A 13,929-nucleotide genomic window follows, 5' to 3' on the forward strand; every position below is an offset into this window, starting at 1 on the left:
AGGGCAAGCAAGGCTATCATGTCCTTGAGCCCTTGAGGTAAGATAAAAATTCAAGTTTGAATAAGGAGGCATGGAAGGTGCAATAGAAGTTTTCAAATCGCAAGGCAATTTTAATCACACCCCCAGTGTTAGAAAAGAACTGGGGTACAATGTATTTTTAACCAGCTAAAATCATAAAATCCGGTTAGATTTTGAGCTTGCCCTAAAGAAAACCGGCAAATTTACACAAGTTTTAGTGTAAATACCGGCAAAAGCTTCAAAATTTGACCTAAAAAACCGATAGAATTCAAGTTTGCCCTTATTTTCTTAGGTTAGGAAAAATATATTTTTCTAGCTCTGCACACACTGATCACAACGTGTGGAGAATCAAAGGTAAGACAACCTGGATTCAAAGGCTCCTCTTCAAAGAGCTTTGAAATTTTTCCTACGACATTGGAGTGGTAACATCCAAGCGTGCAAAGTTAATAAAATAGAAGCAAGGCTTCCACCACATACAAGGGAAATGAAAATCCATGGAATTATCAAGCAAGACAAGGAGCCATCAAAGCTTGACCATTTTATTATAAAGATATCATTATCTTCAATAATGTTGAAGATTTAAGCACGGTTAAATTATTCATTACAGCTACTCGGTCCATGCCCCCATTAGGTGGACTCTACGCAGATGCCACCATCCCTCTCTCTCCTCTCTCTTCTATCTCTCTACCATCCTCCACTCGCCTCGTCTGCAGGTCGCTCTGCCCTCTGCCCTGCCTGCGCAGCGATGGCCAGACCCTCCTCCACTCGCTTCGTCTGCAGGTCGCTCTGCGCCTGTCTGTCAGTCGCTTAGACGAGCTCACACCAGCGCTGTTGCTGTCTCTCTCACTCTACCGTCTGCCGCACCTGCGCAGCCATGGCCACACCCTCTTGGAGCTGCAGACATCACACGCACACTCTACTTGGAGCGCGACATCTCGCAAATGGGCTGCTTGCTCTCTCTCTCTCTCTCTCTCTCTCTCTCTCTCTCTCTCTCTCTCTCTCTCTCTCTCTCTCTCCCTGTGATCGCAACCAGACAACACGTCGCACTACCTTTCTCTCTCGCCTCCACGTGCCTGCCTCCCCCTTTTTGACCTCAAACCTATCCAAGGCATCTCAGAAGATACCGATTAATCCACCTGCTTCCAAAATTGGGCACACCTACTCAAGGAAGGCTTCATTTTGTGAGGGCATCCAAGCAAGGAGGTATTCTTTGTGGCATTCAAACATCACAATAGGGAGGATATCAAGCAAGGCTTGATTCTTTACAAGCACAACTTGCAAGTTTGGCAAAGCAAGGCTTTGTATAAGGTTTGTGCCAAGCAAGGCAAGCATTCACAAAATCAATACAAGGCAACATATTTACAAGGTGTAAACTCAGTGACAAGATTACTCTCAAGGAGGCTTTCAAGGTTTGTTTATGCTGTCAATCGGGCATCCTAAAGTTTTGGTAAATAATCTTTTATCATGTGGGATCATTGTTTTACCTAAAGAGTGTCCACTATATGCATTTCCAATTCACTTTTTCATAATGACTATTATGGCTAAGAGTATGACATGTACTTCTAGTTCTTTCTTTTTTCATCGGCAATTCTGTTGTAAAATTTTACCGGTATGTCTATAAGATAGTATACATACGAGTTGGTATGGTGATGTATGTGTAATTCCTTGGGTGATGTGCAAACCAAGATCCATTTCACTAGATCAACACACTATGAGTGTGCAGTTTGAAGTTGACCTTGATCATTTGGCTACTCATTAGAAGCAATGTGCATCCATAAGGGCACACAATTTTAAGCAAAGGGTTGTAGGTTCAATTCTGGTGCAAAAATGATTAAGAAAACAGACCATTCATAAGAGTGTGGAGTTAAAAATTGAGGGATCCTGTTTAAGTTAAGCATTGTTAAGTTAAGCAGAGATACTCCAAAAAAGGCTCTTCTTGTTTTACAAAGAGCACCACCAATAGAGATTTACTCTACATGTGGAGAGATCGGGGGGTTCACTACTCAGTATCCCCCTATATAATGTGCGTTCGTGGGGTATTTAAAAAACCCCTCTTTAAACATGTCTGAATGAATAAAATAACCCTTTATTTTAGGACTTTTTTTTCAAAATTGAATATAAAAACCCCTTATTTTAATGTATCTCTATTAAATTGCCTAAAATTTTTGAATTTCAAAACCTCTCCTATCGAACTCACATTATACATTAACATGATTACATAGTGCACCCCCCAAGGTGGAGAGTAAATGTACCCGTGAATGAAGACACAGGCCGCCAAACTTTTGTTATGTGTCACAAGCAAGTCCAAATTCTCATCATGACTAATCTGTCTTCTTTCATTGTAAAAATTGTTGTCCCATAAAGCAGACAAAGTGCACCATGTTGATAGTTTCCTTAGCATCATCTTCTTGTTAAAGTGAAAGGGAAACATCATAACAAGTTACACCATATTTAGAAATCCTCAATTTGGCAATTGGTGCAAATGGATCTGATTGCTCAATCTTACTAGGGTTGGACCACATTGTTCAAACTTACCCATCAAGCATGAGGACCATATATCGATGCCGATGCTATAGCACCACACTTGCCAACTTGCAAAGAGTGAGTGCTTTAACTTTCCTCTTTCCAAAGTTGGTCTTCAAAATCTTTAATGAGGTATCTCATTCTTTCAAAGGGACTATTACACGATGCCCATGTCAAATTATAGTACGTTTTGAGGCCATACAAGCTTTGCAACTCTAATGTCTAGATATTTGTTACTTGCAAATTTGCAATGTTGGTAGTGATAATGATGCCAAAAGAGCTTACTTAAATCTTGAAGTACATAGCTATGAAAGCTTCTTTTGATGTGCATTTCTTATAATGCATATGTGATGCTTTCATTCTACAGTGAAAGCATAAGCCAAAAATTGATAAGGTGATGTGCATGCTAAGCAAAAAGAGTCATAAAGTGGGTGTGTGGTAGGTGAACAAAGGAGTCATGAACCACAAAATTAGTAGTCTCTCATCATCTTGTTATGTAGGCAAGACCCACATAGTGGAGATCCTCCAAAAGGTAAATTTTGGGACATTCTTGTTTGCTTTTTCAAAATGCAATTTCTCAACATGCACTTCTAGAAAAGTACTAGGATCTTTAAAAAGCCTCAACCTTTCTGAAGATCATTGAAAACTTTAATGGAAAACTTTAACTTGATAATACTAGGAGCATAATGGAAAACTTTAACTTGATAATATTGTTAAAATCATTGCTCTTGCTTTTTTTTAACCTCCTAATTTGCATTAAAATGATAATCTATATATTTTTACAAAATTATTATAGGTTTTTATACACACACACACACACACACACACACACATATATATATATATATATATATATATATATATATATATATATATATATATATATATATATATATATATATATGATAGTTTGATCACCATGAAGCGTGGCTTCTTTAAATTTAAGATCTTTAAAAGAAAAATTTAAAGTGCAAAACATTAGGGAGAAATTTTATATGTTGCATTATACATTATTTGGAGTTTGTCTAATCCGGAAATACTGGGTGTATTATACAATGGAGTGAATTATACCAAATTTGCAAATAATTTGCTTATATTGGTATTTTCTCACGTAATACATGTAAACTTCATCATAGAGAGCATATAATGCGACTAAGAAGTTTTTTGGGTCAATAATAATATCCACAAAAATAAGAGAAAATTTGAATTAAGGAAAGTTCTTCACTTCTTAATAAAAAAGGAACCGTGATATGGAAAGAAGATTTTGTCAAGATGGCACAATATAGAATAATGGTTTTGTCAAGAATCGTGTCTCTTGAATAAAAAGTTACATCCTTCACACAATAAGACACATAGAGCTAGTTCCCCTTCTTAGCGACACTTTATAAGTACATATATAAGCTTGATAGAAGCAAAATTTCATCTAAAAGGTTTCTATAGCTAGTTTCTTTAACGCTTCCATCTAATTTAGTATATCCATGGTGAATCAGATCTCACTAATATTTTAGTCATGGCTTCATGGTCATATTTTTGTTGTAACAAATCGCACATATCCCGTGCGAGGCGATACAAATGTCCTTATGAGTGCATAGAGTTGCCTGGTCACACTCGAATCCATGACCTAGGTCACGAAGGTCGAGTACTCAACAACCAAGCTAGCTCCTTTTGACTCCATGGTCATCTTAAATGGACTATGCTAACTACTTCTAAGTTTTTTTTCCCAAAACTCACAATGGTGGGTAGATTATATTGACAATCCCAAAAAATTACAGATTCTTGCCATGCTCATGCCGAGCCATGACATATCCAATATACCAACCATCGGCTAACAGGGGAGCCCCGCCCCCCCCTAGAAAATCCACGATCTTATCCTTACGAACCGGTATCTACGATGCCAATTGATTTGTTTCACTCGTCTGAGTTCTTCCACTTCCCAAGGGCTAACATGGCCCTTCTGCTTTCTTGTACTATCTCCATGAAATTAGCTCTTTCCATGGAATTATTGAATACCCGATTGAACCTCATTAGCAGGCCATCTGTCGAGCCAGGTCGGAATTCTGGCCTTTCCCAAAAAACCCTAATTCTCTTCTGACGTGCGAAAGAAAGCCGAAATGCTCTCTCTGCAAAGCTCCAAGTGGAAATGAGGTGGTTTTATCCTACTCTGGATATCTATACCCGGACTTCTCGAACCAAATTTCCCCAGATTCCCCCTTTAGACCTATTAGGCCGTGAATCTATGTTAGGCTCAAAAATTTCCCAAATCGGATTCCTGTAGCTCATTCTGCAAGAATTTTGCAAAAGTAGGCTTGGCCGCTTAATTTAGGCTTCCCGCTTCCATCTTTTGATTTCGTTGAAATTTTTTGTGCTTGTCCGCCTTGTCTTTCTGATCATCAGCGTGTCTTCCATTTTTCCATCTGAGCTTCCTTGCTATTTATTATTAACTTTTGACCTTTTAATTTGAAAAAATCAAAGAAAATAGAAAAATGCTTTTAAAAAGCAAAGTGAAAATCCAGTAATTAAGAAAATCCCTTGAAAAAAACAGCTTTATTGTTTTTTGTTGGATTTCTCCATTTTTAAGCCTTTCTATCAGCAAAAATGATGAAACATACCCAAAAAAGGACTATTTTTTATGATTTTCTGATAGTATATACACTATTTACACTCATCGGGGAGATATTATTAGTGATTTTTCCCCAGTTGATGAATTATAAGGGCATTATTAGGTAATTTTGCAAAAAAATACACGTTAACATGAAATTTTTTCCTCCCTCTTCAAACATTGCCCCTAATTACTTAGTATTTAGTAGTACCCTTCCACCCCTCCTAGATGGCATTCTCCGGGATGACTGTGTGCATGGATTGAACAATTGTGTCTATGCATAGCTGTGATTGGATCTACCATGATGTGAAGATCAATGCAATTCAACTCAATATGCTGTGCAAGAGCTGGGTCTTGAGTAAATAACTCAAGGGTTTTCGATGTCGAGGTTTGCTGTTGGTATCTTCCAAAGAGAAAATCTTGTAGTCTTTGTGCTCTCTGTTTGATAGTACCATCAAGGTGTTTAAGCACGCTGATTGCTTGAGCTGTTGGTAGCACTTTAGACGGTTGTCGAGCTTTTTCTCGCCATTGGTAGCTCAGTCTGCTTGGTGCATGGTTTTTGAGAGTCTGTTGAGACTTAACTCGCCACTGTTTGATTGGTTTTGCGTTGTGTGGGGAAGATAAGTGTTCCTTTTTCTTCCAAACCCTTTTCATGTTAGGTTCCCTGATCATAGGTGCTCGATTCTGTGCTCGAATCCTTGGAACCATCTTCTGCTTCTTTGGTGAAGTTTAGGCACCCAGATCTGATTTGGTTTATTCACAAGTTGTGCTTTTGGTACCCAAATTTGCCTGACTCCTTGTATGCTACTTGTAGCATTTGTTTGTCGAGGGTATGGAGAAAATTTGCTTCATCAATTGGTCCTCTGATTGCACCTTTTTCATTCCTCTTTGCTTGGTGCAATGGGAACAATGAGTTACCCTCCTTTAAGTGATAGCTTTAATTGATTTGTATCCCAATCTGGTACTGCTTTGTATGTTCGCATCCAAGGAATACCAAGAATCATGGTCTCATTCATGTATTCATCTGGCAAGCATACAAACTGATGCGGACATGAACATCCATGTACTACCACGTTCAAGTTGACCATTTCCAATGTTGGAGTTGGGTTCTTGTTGCATCCTTTGATTGTCATTATTCCTGCGGTCAATGCTTGACTTGTTGCTTTCTTGTATGTGGAATAACTGACTGCATTCACTCTAGCTCCTGTGTCTACCAAAGCATTGGTGCTATGATTGTTGAGTTGTACTTTGATGCGCAGATCCATTCCATATAACCAGTTGTCATCTGTTGAAACTACGTCTTTAGGTAATTCCCATTGTCGATCATCTATTTCCAAAGTGTTGATGGAAATCGGTGTCTGTTGATTCTTGAGAGTAGCTTTACGCTTGAGTACCCAAAGTCTAGCTTCCTCTTGGGCTTCATCAATAACCTATTGTCGCTTGATCTTCCTTTGTTTGGATGCATGCATTCTCTCTAGCAATTCATTGGTTAGTGGTAAATTGTATTTCTTAAAACGACATCCACTAATCCAATTAGCCATTGGTTCACCATCCAAGGTTGACAATTTTACTGCTCCACTTAGAGATACATCTTCAATGACAAATGGTCCATTTCTCTTTTTCTTAAACTTGGGAATGTGTTGCTTAAGGGAATAGACTAGAACTAAGTCCCCTTTCTTGAAAATTTTGGTGATTAAGTGGGAATCAAAAACTGCTTTTGTTTTCTCTTTTGTGCATAGATATGAGCTACAGCAGTTAGCCTTTGCTCATCTAGCTTTTCCAAATCTTCAAGTCTTTCTAACAATTCATGTCTAGTCCACTCAAGAGTTTGTGCTACCCTTAATGTCAGCAATAGAAATTCTATTGGCAGTATGGCATCAAGACCATAAACAAGATTAAAGGGTGTAGCATTTAAAACTGTTTTGAATAAAACTCAATAAGCCCATAGAGCAGCATGGAGATTCATTTCCCAGTCGGTCCTTTCTGAACTAACCACTTTGGTGAGTACTGAGCTAAGAATTTTATTCGTATGCTCAGCTTGTCCGTTTGCTTGTGGGTGATAGGGAGCTGATTTGTTATGGATAACCATAGACTCATTAAACAAATACTCTATTACCTCGTTGAGGAAACGAGTTCCCCGATCACTGACAATCTCTATTGGCAGTCCATACCTTACGAATATATACTCATATAAGAATGTAGCAGTGGTTCTAGCATCATTCTTTTGAGTCGCTTTAGCCTCGGCCCATTTGGTCAAATAGTCCGTAGCTACAATTATATATTGAGCTTGGGTTCTATAAGTAGGTGGCTATATCGGTCCCACAAAATCTATACCCCATTTTGCGAAGGATCTGGCCCCCATCATTGGTCTTAAGGGCATGTTGTCTACTCGTGTTGGCATTTTTGCTCGTTGACAAGCATCACACCGTCGAACATATTCTTTGGCATCTGCAAAAAGTGTTGGCCACCATATGCCTGCCATCAAGATTGCTTTTGTGGTGGTCTCACTAGAAAAGTGATCTCCAGCTAATCCAGCATGTGTTTGTTCTATAATCGGAATATACTCGTTTTCATTTGCACAAAGACGCAAATGTTGATCTTTACCTCATCGATATAATTGGTTCCCAATAAGAGCATAGTCTCTTGCTTCCGTTTCAATTGCTCTTTGACGGTGTTTACTCATATCCTCAGGAAATGTTCGACTTGATAAGTAAGTAACCAGATAGCTACTCCACTTAGGAACAAGTGACATTTGAAACAATGTTACATGAGGAATGGGTTGTTGTTTCTGACATTGAGGGCAATCTCTTACAAAAGATCGAACATCTTTCCTCATAGTCGGCCAAAATACTCCAAGTCTTAAGATTCGTTGCATAGTTTGGTCTTCCACAAAGTGAAGTCCTACTATGGTAACATGTGCTTGACTTAGGTACTGATCCCTTTCTTCAGGGTTAATGCATAAAAGCAATATCCCGTCTCAATTTCTTTTATATAGCCTCCCAGCTAGTAATTGATACGTAGCCGATTGCTCAATTAAATCAATTGTGATAGGAAGTGGTGAATCCACTTGAGCTATCGTCATTAATGACACAATTTTTTCCGACCATCTTGGTATCATTTCCACGGAGAACAAATAGGCATCTGGTAGAGATCATCATCTACCCCTTTAGGTGATTCCCCCGAAACAATCCTGGACAAATGATCTGCTCGTTGATGTGTAGTGACTTTTTTAACAACCACAGTGAAATCAAATTCGAGAAGAATAATGAACCATCTCGCTATTCTCCCTGTGATGCATGGTTTGTTAACCAAATATAACAAAGCTTGGTGGTCCACAAAGAACACAAACTTGTTGGCCAATAGGTAATGTCTATACTTTTTAACAGCATAGATCATTCCTAGTCCTTCTCTTTCAGTGGTGGTGTAATTCTTTTCTGCCATATTTAATTGTCGGCTAGCATAAGAAATAGGAAAGTCAATTTTTCTATCTCCTGGTTGGGCTAGTATACAACCAATAGCAAAGTTTGAAGCATCTTTGTGCACGTGGAATACTTTATCCCAATCGGGTGCTTTCAATATTGGAGCTAAGGTGAGAGCTTTCTTAAGCTTCATGAAGGATTCTTCACATGCCTCAGTCCATTCAAAGTGCGTAATCATGCTACACATGGGTTTTGCAATTATGGCATACATGTAGATGAACTGTCGGTAATATCCCACCATGTCCCATGAAGGCTTGTACCCCTTTGACTGTTGTTGGTCTAGGAAAATCAGCAATGACATGAATCTTTTCAATATCATTAGCTATGCCATTTTTAGACACTATATGTCCAAGAATTTTCCCTTGTCTTCCCATGAATGTGCACTTTTCAGGGTTTAAGAAAATCCTGTAAAGTCTCTATTTCTCGAATACCTTTTTGAGGTGTTCAAAATGATCAGCTCGGATTGACAAATGTACTCATAAATCATCCATGTATACTTCCAAGAATTTCCGAAGATACTCTTTGAAAGCATGGCTCATCAATCTCTGAAATGTGGTTGGAGCATTAGTTAACCCAAACGGCATAACCCGATAGGCAAATATACCCCATTCTATTGCTGATCTTTTGGGTCAACCAAAAGTTGATTGTATCCCGGAAAACCATCTAGGAAGTTGTAAGCTTCTTTTTCTGCCACTCGTTCTAAAACGTGCTCCGTTATCGGAATAGGAAAGTTGTCTCTAATGGTAGCTTCATTCACTTTTTTGAGATTAACACACACTCGTAATTTCCCATTCTTCTTAAGTACTACCACAATTGGGGACACCCAATCAGTGTGTTCAATTTTGTAAATGAATTCGGCTTCCTTTAGTTTCTCAATCTCTTCTTTGATCTTCTGGTAAATGTTTTGTTATAAGTGTATGGTCTCTGTCTAGTTGGTTTCGCATCATCTCTCATGGGTATAGTATGTTGACAGATTTCTGGATCAACACCCTTGAGATCCTTGTAAGACCAAGCAAAGATATCTTGGTATTCCTTTAACAAGCTTAGCAAAATCTTTTGTTCTTCTTCTGTTAGGTCATTTGAAATGTAATCTGTTTAGGCTCTTTTCTTGGTTCAGCCAAGTCTACCCTTTTAGCGTTTTCAGGTCCTTCGTAAGACTTGCCTTGTTTTCGTAGTTCCCTAACAGGTTGTTTGATTATGATTTTCCGATCTTGGAGAGTATACTTTTTGTAATGGGATGGAACATGCATTACATCCTTCCCATTCTCTTCCGTGGTTTCCATTTTGGTGGTGTATATCTCCTTTAGAGCTTTTTTCAACTCTTGATATTTCTTTTTTCGTTTGACTCTGGTCATGAGTGGTTTTTATATCCTGATTTTCTTCTTGAATACCCTTCCTTGTTCCTGGTCTTCCAGATTTGTTTGAAGTAACAAAATCTAACAAGTTGAGTTGCAATGATTATCTCGTGGCTCTTGTAGGCCTTTCCTCCCAAGAAAAGATCGTTTTTAAAGAAGACTATCTTCCAAGTCCTTTGGACTCACTTGCAGACCTTCCTTGCCAGACCGCTAATCGCTGGCCAATCCTTGAAGATATGTGAGAGGTCTTCACTGGCCGTTTTACATTGAGAGCACGTATCAAGGCCAATCCCCCTGGCTAGGACCTTAACCCCAGCTGTAAGGCTCCCCAAAGTACCTTCCAAAGGAAGACCTTCATCACCTACAGTCATTGGGGACACCAAATGTTCTTAGTGACAATCACCCATCTTGATTTTGGCTAGTCCATACCCCATTGTTTGTTCAAGGGAGAGAACCAATCCAACAATGTTATAAGTATTAAGTGTGCAGTGGACTTCTTTAGTATGAAATGTCTGTCCTTGGGCCAGCACCAAGCTTCCCACTTAAACTCAGACTCACAACTACTTCTAAGTTTTATTAGACATTTTGTAGCATGCATGCAAATGTTCGTATGTCATTTTTTGCTTTTCTAACCTAGATATATGCTTTTCTTATAACCTTGTTGCATGTGTTTCATGTCTTTAAGCTACCTAGCTGCCTAGAAAGATCCAAAAATTAGGCTTGGCCACTTTAGGATTACATAAAAAGAGGGAATATAAGTCTACATTAGGAACAAAAAATTGTTCAATTAGCATGCATTAATCCTCTCTTTTTGTGAAGTCAACACTTTATCATAGCATATTACTAACTTTCTTCATTCCAAATTTTAGCCCAATTTCCCCACCTTAAAGGGATTGACCTATGTACAGTAAAGATGATGCAAACGTTTCATACAAAGAACTGAATTTTGCAATGAGAAGTGACCATAAGTCATGAAAATAGAGAGAATAAACAAAATTCACTTTTATAAAATAATATGTCTACTCCTTTAGTATTCTTTGTTCTTTTTGAATGCGCTTATCTTTTTATCCATAGTTAGCTATTTGTGTTTTGTTGATCAGCTTCATGTTAGATTTACCAGTTGATGGCCGAATATTTATCAGATGATCTTCAAGCATATTTTTAGATTTGCTAAATCTAGTTTAGTTCTAAAGTTCCTTTAGTTGTCGGTTTGTCCTATGGCTCTTGTCTTCTTCTTCTGTTTTCAATAAGCACGTTGCGAATTTAATTAGAGAGAAAAAAGTTGTATAGCACAGGAGCACAAAGAAGGAAGATTCTACATTGATAAGTATATTACAATGACTATGGATGGACTTGTAAACTTTTTGCACAATATATATGAAAAGAAGGTAATATTTTAGAAGAAGAATAGTGGCTTCCATCTTGAGTTTTCTTTTACAATATTCTCTTAAAAATCTTAGCAAGTAAAAGTAATTTTTTAAAGTAATTCTTTTACAATATTCTCTTAAAGTAATCTTAGCAAGTAAAAGTAAAAGAATCCATTTGTAGTTGTTTTCTTTGTTGCATTCACGGGAAACCCAAAGACAATGTGAAGAGTCACGAAGGCCTACTAAAGATAAGACCCCATCACGTGCTTACAATCACGTGTCATGTTTTTGTATTTTAATCTAAAATTTTATTGTCCATTATACACAAATAATCACAAATGGTTTATATGTTACGGAGAGTCCCACTTAAACAACAAATTGAAAGGCTCACATTGGCATTCTTTTAAAAAAAAAGGTAAAATAAATAAAGGGATCCATTGCCAATTTTGTTTTAAAAAAATTAATGTTTTCATAGAAAAAGGTAGATCTAATAGGCATAGGATATAATAAAACTAAAAATTTTATAACTCTCACATTTTGTGAAAAAATTTTATGCAATAAAAACATTAAAGGGGTCCATTGCCATATTAAAACAAAAGAAACTTTTAATGTTTTCATAGGAAAAGATAGGTCTAATAGATGTAAGATATAATTAAATTTAAAATTTTGGTAATTCTCACATTTTGTGCAAATTTTATATATAGTAAAAATGATAAAATAAAAAGATACGTTAAAATTTTAGACAAAATAATATTTTAATGTGTTTTATAAGAAAAGATAGATTTCATATGCATAGAAATTAATAAATGAAAGGACCCTTTATCAATTCCTCACATCATGGGATTAAACTCGCTCTTTCTGCTCTCATTAGATCGAATATTTGTAGATTCCACTTCAACTTAGCAATTCAAACTTGACATGTCTCAAATAAGCACCATGCAGTGAGCAACCTTGACCTAACAATCTCACCAAGCATGAGAGAAATCTTGGGGTTAAGCCACTCCACCTACAAGTTGTTTGTTGCATGCAATGCAAATGCAAAATATTAAAAAAAGGTAGTCTTCTTCTCCTAGCTATGTGAAGTAGCCCCTCATGCCAACCTTAGGTCACTCTCTCGCCTCCAACTGACTGCTGGTTGCCTACCATTTTCAACCTCTTTTTGACTTTGTTTGTTATTTCCTCCCTTCAACAAAGCGGCATCTCACTTAGATTCTTACTAAAAGAATCGACCCAAAAACATATGCAGATATTCCTATGGATATATTATTGAATCCTTTATTTTGTAAAGTCTTTTTCAAGCGTGCCCATAAAGTGAATATAGGCTTTAGAGAAAGCATTTAAAAGGCTAAAACTTTTAAAGCCCTTAGGGACACTTGTTTAACAAAAAAAATTGAACGGCCTTCACCCTTGGCGTACTAAGTCCTTTAGGAGGCCAAAAAGATATAGTCAATGGCATAGCAAAGAAATAATGAGTAGAAAACTATTGAGTAGCTTTACAAAAGATCCACGTTATTGTACGCTTCAAGTTTTCCAATTATTGATTAAGTGCATCTTTAGCCTCATTGATGATAAGATAGAAACATTGTACTTATCCAAATTTTAAAGAAAGTCGCAACTTCTAAAGAGGTTATTATATCTTCACATTTGGCAAATGCTTTCTTGACTCAATACAAGAAGTATAATAAGTTTTTTTATATATACAATCTTGATTATTTAAGATATGAAAGTTTGAAAATGAGAGAAAGCTTAGGGGAACCCCACATCAATATTAGAAACAAGGTGAAGAATCACGGTGGCCTATATGAATATGTAATGCAAACAAGATGAGGGTTGTGTTTGTAGAATTTAGTTTTTCACAATAAATATTTTGAAAGGTTATAGAAGGATATATATTATAAAGGGAGTAATAGATACATGAAAAAACGTGACTAATTGGTCAAGTTATTTCAACGGTAAACATGGAGAAGTTACTTGTTGATCAAATTCTTTCGAACTTGGAAATTTAGTTTGTTTCTTTTTTAAAAACCAATATGACTATTTCAATATAGATTGGATTTTAGAGTTAGTATCGACATTTAAATGACATCAAACTTTGATCAAATGATAATAGATCATTGTAGTATAAAAACATTTTAAAGAAATGATGACACTAATTAATGAATTTTTTCTTTAAAATGTATTTTGTCAATATTGAAAATATTTAAAGCTAATCACTAATAATAATACAAGTTGCATCAAACTAACAAGGTCACATTTGCATATTAAAACCAAAAGTCAAAAAACAAATTAGTTGTGAAAAAAATCTTTCATTTAAGGATAATTTAACAATTTTTAGTTATCCGAATGTCATCCATTGGTTAACTTAGAAGAAAACTTTACAAAACCTTTCATCTAAAATGCAAAAGTGAGTGGTAACATCTATATCTATCTATACTATATATAATGCAGCTTAAAATTTTCAAGGAAGGAGAGCGCATCCACATGTCATGCATTGGTTAACTTAGAAGAAACTTTACAAAACCTTTCATCTAAAATGCAAAGTGAAGGCTAAGAAGGTCTAAAATGCAAAAGTGAGTGGTAACATGGCA

At 36.7% G+C, this 13,929-nt stretch overlaps 1 long non-coding RNA gene across 1 annotated transcript in view; it reads left to right on the plus strand.

The window, feature by feature from the left end:
- The first annotated feature begins 1,361 nt into the window (after window positions 1–1,361).
- LOC147445664 (uncharacterized) overlaps window positions 1,362–13,929 on the plus strand; it is a 30,554-nt gene continuing 17,986 nt past the window's right edge. Inside the window, exons 1-2 of the long non-coding RNA XR_015189797.1 lie at window positions 1,362–1,465; window positions 2,528–2,619. This is a non-coding gene — a long non-coding RNA (uncharacterized LOC147445664). The remainder of the gene's footprint in view (window positions 1,466–2,527; window positions 2,620–13,929) is intronic.

Source organism: Adiantum capillus-veneris, chromosome 12 (assembly GCF_014529385.1).
Source record: "Adiantum capillus-veneris isolate H3 chromosome 12, ASM1452938v2, whole genome shotgun sequence".
NCBI lineage: Eukaryota > Viridiplantae > Streptophyta > Polypodiopsida > Polypodiales > Pteridaceae > Adiantum > Adiantum capillus-veneris.